Consider the following 8,612-nt stretch of genomic DNA (forward strand, 5'->3'; position numbering starts at 1 on the left):
TTTATCTCTATTAGGAATAGATTTATGTTACTGGCCTTCGGTGAAAGAACGCTTCCTTGATTTGTCCTTAATGTGTACATTTGCTTTTCCCTCTCCTTCTGTATCGAATAGCCCACAGAGTAGGGATCCTGTCATCTGATTCCTTATTCACTTGCTGCCCACAACAGGAGATTTCAGCGGGTCATTTGGATGATGATAAGAGCAGAATAAAGAGGGCCAGACATCAACCCCAAACGGAAGCTTTAGTCACTTCCATGACCATGGGCTGCACTCCCAAACTGTGTTCAACCTTCTTTAAAAAAGGGATTGATTGAAAAGAGAGTGAACAGATCAGTCTGCACATCTGTCTTTGTTTTTATAAACCATTCAAACTTGTTCCTTCACAGGTGAAGATCATCTTAAAAAACAATGAGAAACCTACATTTTTCAATAGTGCCCTGAGCAGAGTTAACTCAATGGTGACAGTGATCTTTCTATGTAGAAGACTGTACTGAGAGGAGCTCCTGACCACTGCTAATGAGTAATGGTGACTAGGGAGGAGTAGTTGGCAAGGGAAATGAGGCGTTGCCTATACTTGCGGCTCCATTTCGCACATGCTGGTCGCTGTCCAACTTGGTTTAATTTGGCTTCCCTCATCATTGGAAACAATTCTCCCCAGAGTTACCAGTGGCTTCCATGTGGCTAAATTCAAGGAATATGTTTTAGTCTTCATTGAATTTAAACTCTCAGAAGCACTTTATGCCATCACCAGTCCCTCCCAGTTGAAATACTCTCCTCTTGTGGCTTTCATGACAACATACTCTCCTAGTTTTCTCTTCCACCTTTTACCTTTTCTATTTAGTTTCCTTTGCAGGCTCATCTTTCACTACCTAATCAGGAAATATTGGTGTTCTCAAATTTATATTTCCAGTCCAGATCCCTCATTTCACCTCCGGGCTTGTGTATCCAGCTGTGTTTTTCAGATCTCTTCATGGGTGTCAGCATATCCAAAGTGGAGCTCGTGACCTCTCCTCTCAAACCTAGTCTCCTCTCTCCCTGTCTGGAAACAGCATCATTATTTGCTCTCTTTTGCAAATAGGGCACCTAGGCATTGTTTTGGTCTCCTAGAATATCTCCCCCAGTCCCCATATTCATTGACCACCAACGCCTGCTGGTTTTACCTCTTGGGTAAGTCTCCTGCCCACCACATTTTTTCATCTCCACCGCCACAATGCTAGTCCCAGCTTCCATCATCTCTCATTAAGAATTGTAGTCCCATTGCTATGGAGGGAGGAAAGAATGGAAGTTAGAAAGAAACCAACAGTCTGTTGTGATAGCTATAGGTCCATACCTGTTTAGGATAAGTATAATAGTCAATATGTTTCTCAAATTTGCATCGTACTGTTTAATATTAGACTATTTGGAAGAGTAAGGAAGGGTAATACATCCTCAAGGCTTTTGGCAAAAGAGTTCCTAGTCCTATGTCTAACAGACCATAGTGGTGGTGGCACCAAGTCTATGGTGGGGGAAACAAGTGAGACATGATGCCCTCTAGAAGCCCCTTATGCCCCGGGATCCAGGGAAAACTGCTACCTCCCCCAGGTATCTTGAGCCGTGTATTGACTCAGCCTAAAGGATTCCTTCAGTTGGTCTGTGACCTGTGACCCTGGCCTTCAGTGTGCGGGTGAGGTTTGGACAAGTTCATGGGCTGTCCTTTCCTGACATTCCCCTGATAGCTGCCCAGCAGTGGATACTGCCCCTCAAAGTAGATTTGCAGCAGGAGCCTAATCCAAACCTGCAGTACCCTACATCCAAGAAGTCTGACTTCTTGGTTTTGTCATTTATCCTCATCTCCTACTGAATTTGGTATGTATGATACATCCAAAGTCTCACCTCAGAGAATAGTCTCGTGGTCAATCTCAAGATCACCCTCATAGAAGCAAGTACAACAGCAGTTCCAAATCGTGGCTCTCACCTCCCAATTCTACTCCTCTGCTAACTATTCCCATTTTGTAAATGCCACATATGGGCACTAGTTATTCACACCGAAAACCAGAGTCATCCATAATCCTGTCTTCTCTCTAACCACCTCCCTCCACCTTCATTAAATCACTGAGTCTTTTTGTTTCCACCTACACAGGATTCCTGGACTCTTTTTTACTTCTTCCTACTTTCACAGGCACTGCCCTAGTTGAAGCTGCTGTCTTCCAGTCCCATCTCCTAGCTAGTCCTTTGCATCAACTCTCACCCACACCCTGCCATTTATTCTCTGCACAGAAGCTCCAGTGATATTTTACAAACATGAATTATATTGTGTCCTTCTTTCTTTGCTCACCGTGCTATAGTTCCACCCACTTCTTTCAGTTATTTAAAAGTCAACATCCTCTTTCCTGCCTCAGGGCCTTTGCATATACTACTGTTTCCTCTGTCCAGAATCTTTTACCCTTATCATCATCTGGCTTTTTGCTCATTTCAAAGACTTAGATTAAATGTCGTTTCCTCGACTTCCCAAGCTAAATTGAACTCCTCTCAGTCTTTTACCTTTTACCTTTTATATTTCACTGTTATAACTGATAGCTATACTCTTATTTTTATGATTAATTGCTTAATGTCTGTCACCCCAATGAGACCTTAAGCTTCAAGAGGACAAGGCCCATATCTGAGCTGAACACCACTGTAGACCAGCAAGCAGTAATATCTTTGATACAGAGGAGGAGCCCATATTAGTCAGCTCAAGCTCCCGTAATAAATTACCATGGACTGGGTGGCTCACACAACAGAAATTTCTCTTTCACAGATCTTAAGGCTGGAAGTCCCAGATTGAGTCTGGCAGCTGATGAAACTTCTTCTTAGCTTGCAAAAGCCACCTTCTTGCTGTGTCCTCACATGGCCTTTCCTCAACACAGGTTCACGGAGAATGAGAGACAGAGGTATCTCTTATAAGGCCACCAATATTATCATATTAGAACCCTCTTACCTCCTAAATGCCCTATCTTCAGATGCAGTCACAAGGTCTTTAATGTATGAATTTTGAGGGAATACTATCCAGTCCATAGCAGAACACAAAAATGTTTGTTGAAAATATGAATATAAAATACAGTCATTAGTGAAAAATTACTTCTGATAAATTGACAATTGGTTGCTTATTGTAGTTAGGTTTTATGAATGTGAAAGAATTTATTTTTTAGAACTTTGCATTCAAATGCAATCATCTTAATAAACATTTTATGTTTACTTCTTTTTTTTTTTTCCTTTACCTTGGTAGTTTCCCATAATGTGGAATTGGTATCTAGATATGTATGTGGCAAAGTAAAATAGAAAACATTTTCCAAAAATTGATCAGATTTGAGGGGGAGGTTTGAAAGTTAGATTTCTTTGGTCACTTGAATTGAAGACAGTTTAATTCTAAAGTCCCCTTAATTCTGTTGCATAATTGGCTTCCTAGACAAATCATGAAATAACCCTGGCTCATTAAAAGTACAATAGGAATGAGAAATCTGTTGAGTAATTCCACTGTTCATGCTTAGTGTCTGTCCTAAAAGCAATACCATGAGAACCTCCACAAAACATTTTGTGCTCTGATATTTGTTTTTACTTTACAGAGCTAATGCTTCCTCTGTGTTTATTTCCTTGGCTGGCTTCTTCTCTCCTTTTTTTTTTTTTTAAGGGGGAGGGGGCTATCTACTAATAGTGGCTTCATTTCAACTAAGGAAACTGGCCTTCCCACATCCATTAATGACAAATCACAATACTGTTGCTGGACTAGAAACTATCCATTAGAATCAGTGCAGCTCCCAGGGTTATTAGGGAGCACACATGTTTTCTTTGTTTCTCCCTCCACCCCCCAAGTCACTGCCCACAAGGCATTTTGTGAAGCTTCAGCTATTTTGTGTACAATTACACAACTGGTTTAAACTTATTTTGGCAAAAGCGTAGTGTGTATGTGTGGTGTGGTGGAGGGTAGACATTTAAAATCCCTTGGAAAAGTGTTTTCATACAAAGTACTGTCAGTTACAGTTTCTGGAAACCACTTTCATGTGGATCACAATGGGAGGTTGATATATAGTCTCATAGAGCTAGTGGACTCTGATCATGCATTATGTAGAAATGAGAACGTAAGTGGGTCCAGAGAGATGTCACAAGGGCTTACCTGAGGTAGTGTTTAAGGCTGTCAACCATGAGAGGCATGACTGTCAAGGGCCAGTACCTCCCACTCCAGCATGTCTTTCATCTTTTGTTGTAGCGTTTTGTCAGAACATAGCTGGTGAAGAAATCCCTCTGGGCAAAAGTTCTGTGGGTCTCTGGTTAGCATCTTGACTTTGGGAAAGACATTTCACAAATCGTAAGATGGCAAAAGGTGGTCCAAAGAGGAGAAACTGGGTGATGAGGGTCAGAACTCCAGCTCTGGTCCTGATTTTGTGACTGCTTCGATGAGTGACCATGGAGGCAGACTACCACTTACAGGCTCTGTGACTGTGGGCGAGGTATTTGACCTCTCTCTGGCTCAGTTTCTTCATCTATCATGGGAATAATAATAGTACTTGCTTCATGAGGTTGTTTGATGATTAAATGAGTTCATACCTAGAAAGCACTGAGAATGATACCTAGCATACAGTTATCATTCAATGTTAGCTGCTTATTTTCCTCTTTTTTCATTTATTAAATGATTATCTCACTAACTTGCCTTCAGTGAATGTGGTTAATAAACCATTAATACTGCCCTGAGAAACATCTAAAGCAGAGGACAGAAATGATCACTTCATGCATTAGCTTCTAACATAAATGAGTAAGGAAATATTTTCAAGTATGAAAAGTTGGGGGCTATCTGGTCAACTTTTCCCTCCATTTAAAAAAATTCTCCTCTGGATGCTCATTAGGGATTTGTACCCTTAATTTGGGCTCTATCCTCCAACTCCCCTTCCATCCCAAATCCTTGGTTTTCTTAAACTTTTTTTTTCCCTTAGGAAAGTGAAAGAATAATAGCTCCAGCTAGAGATGCTTGCCTGAAATAGCGCTGGTACACAGCAGCTTCCTTTGCGGGTTTCTGCCAATGAGCCCAGCGGGCCCACAGATCCTGGGTATGCCATTGGGTCCCCAGGAACAGGCCCCTGACCTTGAGGCTTGGCAGCAGGCCCAGGCTTTTCAGAAGAAAAGGATGACCCCCCTCGAGAGACCAGACAGGCACCACCCATCTTGCTATCGCTGGAGTCCTGTGCCAAGTACAACACCAGGAAAATCTCTTTTTCATTGTTTGATTTTCCATGGGCTTTGAAAAAGTTCCCATTTCTTATAGCCAAGTCCAGAATTAAATTATATTTCACTGATAACTGATGGGAAAAAAATCCCATTCAACTTCCTGAGACTCTTCCAACAGGCTTTGTTTGTGGCCTCACGGATGGTGTTTTTGACGTGCTTCAATAGCTCCTTCCTCAAATCCCTTCACACACGTTGAACTTCACTCTGCTTTCTGATATAAATTATTCATCTAATTTCTCGAGCACCAGGCAGACATGGCTGAGGACTGCTTCCCTCTCTGAACATGAAATAATTGATGTTTTTCTGCTTTCCTGCCATGTGGCTAGGGAATTATTAAAATGGGCTTGTGTTTAATAGTTTTTGTTGGGTGTTATTGCTCCATAGTCAAGCCACACACTTCCCACCTCTTAAAGTGATGTGATGGTCCGTGAGTACAGAAATTCTCCAAGAACTCTATCTTCATACTTTTCTATTTCCTTTTCACATCATCCCTCTTAACACAGAGAGGCAAAAATGGCAATAATATGAGAATTTTATGTTAAAAAAACTCACAATCCAAAAAAATCCCCTGAGTTTCCTTTCAATTTCCCCTCCCCCTCCTTATAGTCCACGCCACCACCAACAGTGACACCTAGTGGTCAAATATAAGTTAGTCCCTTCATTCTGAGTTGAGCTGCTTTTTACAGAAAATTGAATTTCCTTTGGAAGCAAATGGACGGAGATTTACATCTTTCTGTGAATTCACAGATAGATTTCTTATAATGCATAATATATTGTTTGGGGATGGGAAAGTGCATAATTTTTCTTAAGAACATATTGGACCTTTTTATCTGTTTTCTTTATAAAGTTTCTTTAGACTTGTGCTTGCGTGTCCCCCCGCCCTTAGGTAGTGACCATTTGATTTTATTATAACTTTAATATTGGCAGCTGCTCAGCAACATTTTAAATTTCAACACCTATACTGTATACCTAAAGATAAAATATTTTTAAGTGAGTGATGTTACAAATCAGCTATTTGTACAAATCTGTCTCAAACTCATGGAACCACATGTACTGGCAGAAATGGTTCCCATTTAAACAATAGTAATTGCCAGGAAGAGATGAGAATTTTTCTCTTGTTTTTTTCAATAAATGAGGAAACATAAGAACATCTATATATTTAATGAAACCTTTTAGAGGTTATAAAAACATGGGAAAACCATGAATCCTTTCTTACAGCCTTTTTATTTTTAAATAATTTTAAATAATTTATTTTATTTTATAGTAATAGATGCTCAGGCAGTTGCAAAAACTAGTACAGAGAGGTCCTCTTTACCTTTACCCAGTTTCCCCATGGTAACATAGCTATGGTACAGTGTCAAAACCAGGAAAATGACATTGGCCAAATCCATGTAATTTATTCAGATTTCATGTTTTACTGGCACTCAGTTGTATGTGTGTGTAATTCTATGCAACTTTATCACAGGTATAGATGCATGAAACACCACACAAACAGGATACAGAACTGCTCTATCACCACAGAGATATCTCATGCTACACCTTCATAATATTAAAATAAATGATTGAGCCCAGACCCTTTGTCAGTGGCGTGTGTATATCATCATTATTATCATCACACGCATTTATTAAAGCCTATGGCCTCTGTTGTGAATTGCTTTATGTGAATTATATCATTTAGTTTTTGCAATAATCTTATGAGGTAAAGATTATTTACCTTTTTTTTTTTTTTTTTTTTTGCAACTGCATTCATTTAAAAGAACGGCAAGGGTAGAATTAAGTAAAGAAAAATGACAGTTCATCTGATGTCTTGTCCCCTAACGCACCAGATAAGGTTTGCTCCAAGCTCAGTTTTAAGTTTGATACAGATTCAGTTCAATAAATATGGGCACTGAGCTAGGTGATGAAGGGATTACAGGTGTTGACAAAGTACATTGCTCAAGGTGAGTCCTCAGTTCCCTCTGTTGGTCTTCTGAGATCCCCCTATTGCCAAGGCCAGCCTCAGCTCTCAACAGCCCCAAGGACAAGGCTGGTTTCTCCTAAATGGCTCGGCACAGAGTCACTCCTGACAGGAATGGCAGGAAAACTGGGTTCAGTCTTCTCAATTCCTCCTTACCGGTTCTGTTTTTGTCATCTTGTATCTTCAAATACTTGAGTATCTATAGAGCCACCACATGCTGGGAAATATCACATCATGAAGTACCACCATGGTTTGAATTAGCTACTCTACATCCATTGATGTTAAGAGAGAAAATGCATTATTAGAATTCTGGGTCATTCTCTTGTCTTCTTTCCCATATGGCATAGTCAAATAATGCCATTGTGCAGTACAAGACATAAAAACATAAAAAATGGCATGAAAGTTCAGCTGGGAAGGGCTGTAATCACAATACTAAATGGTTGGCTCCCGGTATAACTTTTTCGAAATACAAGATCTGCTTATCCACCTTTACCACCTGGGAGCCTAGCCGGTGGCACACAATTCTTTAGTCCCCTGAATTTGCTCGCGTACGTAATGTCATCGCCAGGACTAGCATTCTGCAAAGGCAATCTTGTGGTTTGTAGCATGCAGGGAGTAGAGCTCCCTACCCTACTTCCTGAGGTCACTCATTCCATTTCTAATTACCTAGTATTTTTGAAATGTCCCCAGAGAGGTAAAAACTTAGCTAAAATTATACTTATGTGTAAATGACTGATATCAAATAAGAGCAAGATGTATAGGGAAAAAAGCCCAGACGAGGGCGGGAGGGAAGAGGCTCCAAAGGGGACACTGGGTGATGGGGCCTAAGGAACAGTGGTGACTGGGAGAGCAGCTTCGCCTCCTCATGGGTTTGCCCCAAGCCAGCTGTTTATGCAAGGCAGGAAGGGACTATAATTAGAGAGAGAAAGTGACAGATCTTGGAAGGGAATATACAGGGGATTGGGGGCAAACTCTAGCTCTGCTTCCTCCCCTGAAGGCCTCCTGGCATCTGTGAGGCCCTCACAACACCTCAGAGCTCCAGAGAGGATGGAGGTCGCACAGGATGTGTCCCCATGAGGCGCCCTGAAGTGATGTGGCTCTGTAGTGAGGCCACTGGATAATCAGTTCAAGTTTGTCTGCTGAAGAAGCTAAGGGGCTGAGCAGAGCCTCCCACAGGGAACTGTGGCTCTGAGATCCTGTGTGGGGCAGCACCAGGTGAGATGATTGTTCACGCATGAAGAGTGCGCCCACGAGTGTAATCTAGGAGGACCCAGTCAGCGTGAGACGGAGCCAGTGTTGTCCCTGGGGCAACTGACAGGACCTTCAATGTCAAAGAGGAAGGCTGAATACAGGACGGAGCAGGGGCAAGGAAGAGCCCCAGGAGGAGATCAGAACGAAGTTGGATGGCTGAGACAACATG

The sequence above is a fragment of the Zalophus californianus genome, chromosome 3 (genome assembly GCF_009762305.2).
Source record: "Zalophus californianus isolate mZalCal1 chromosome 3, mZalCal1.pri.v2, whole genome shotgun sequence".
Classification (NCBI taxonomy): Eukaryota; Metazoa; Chordata; class Mammalia; order Carnivora; family Otariidae; genus Zalophus; species Zalophus californianus.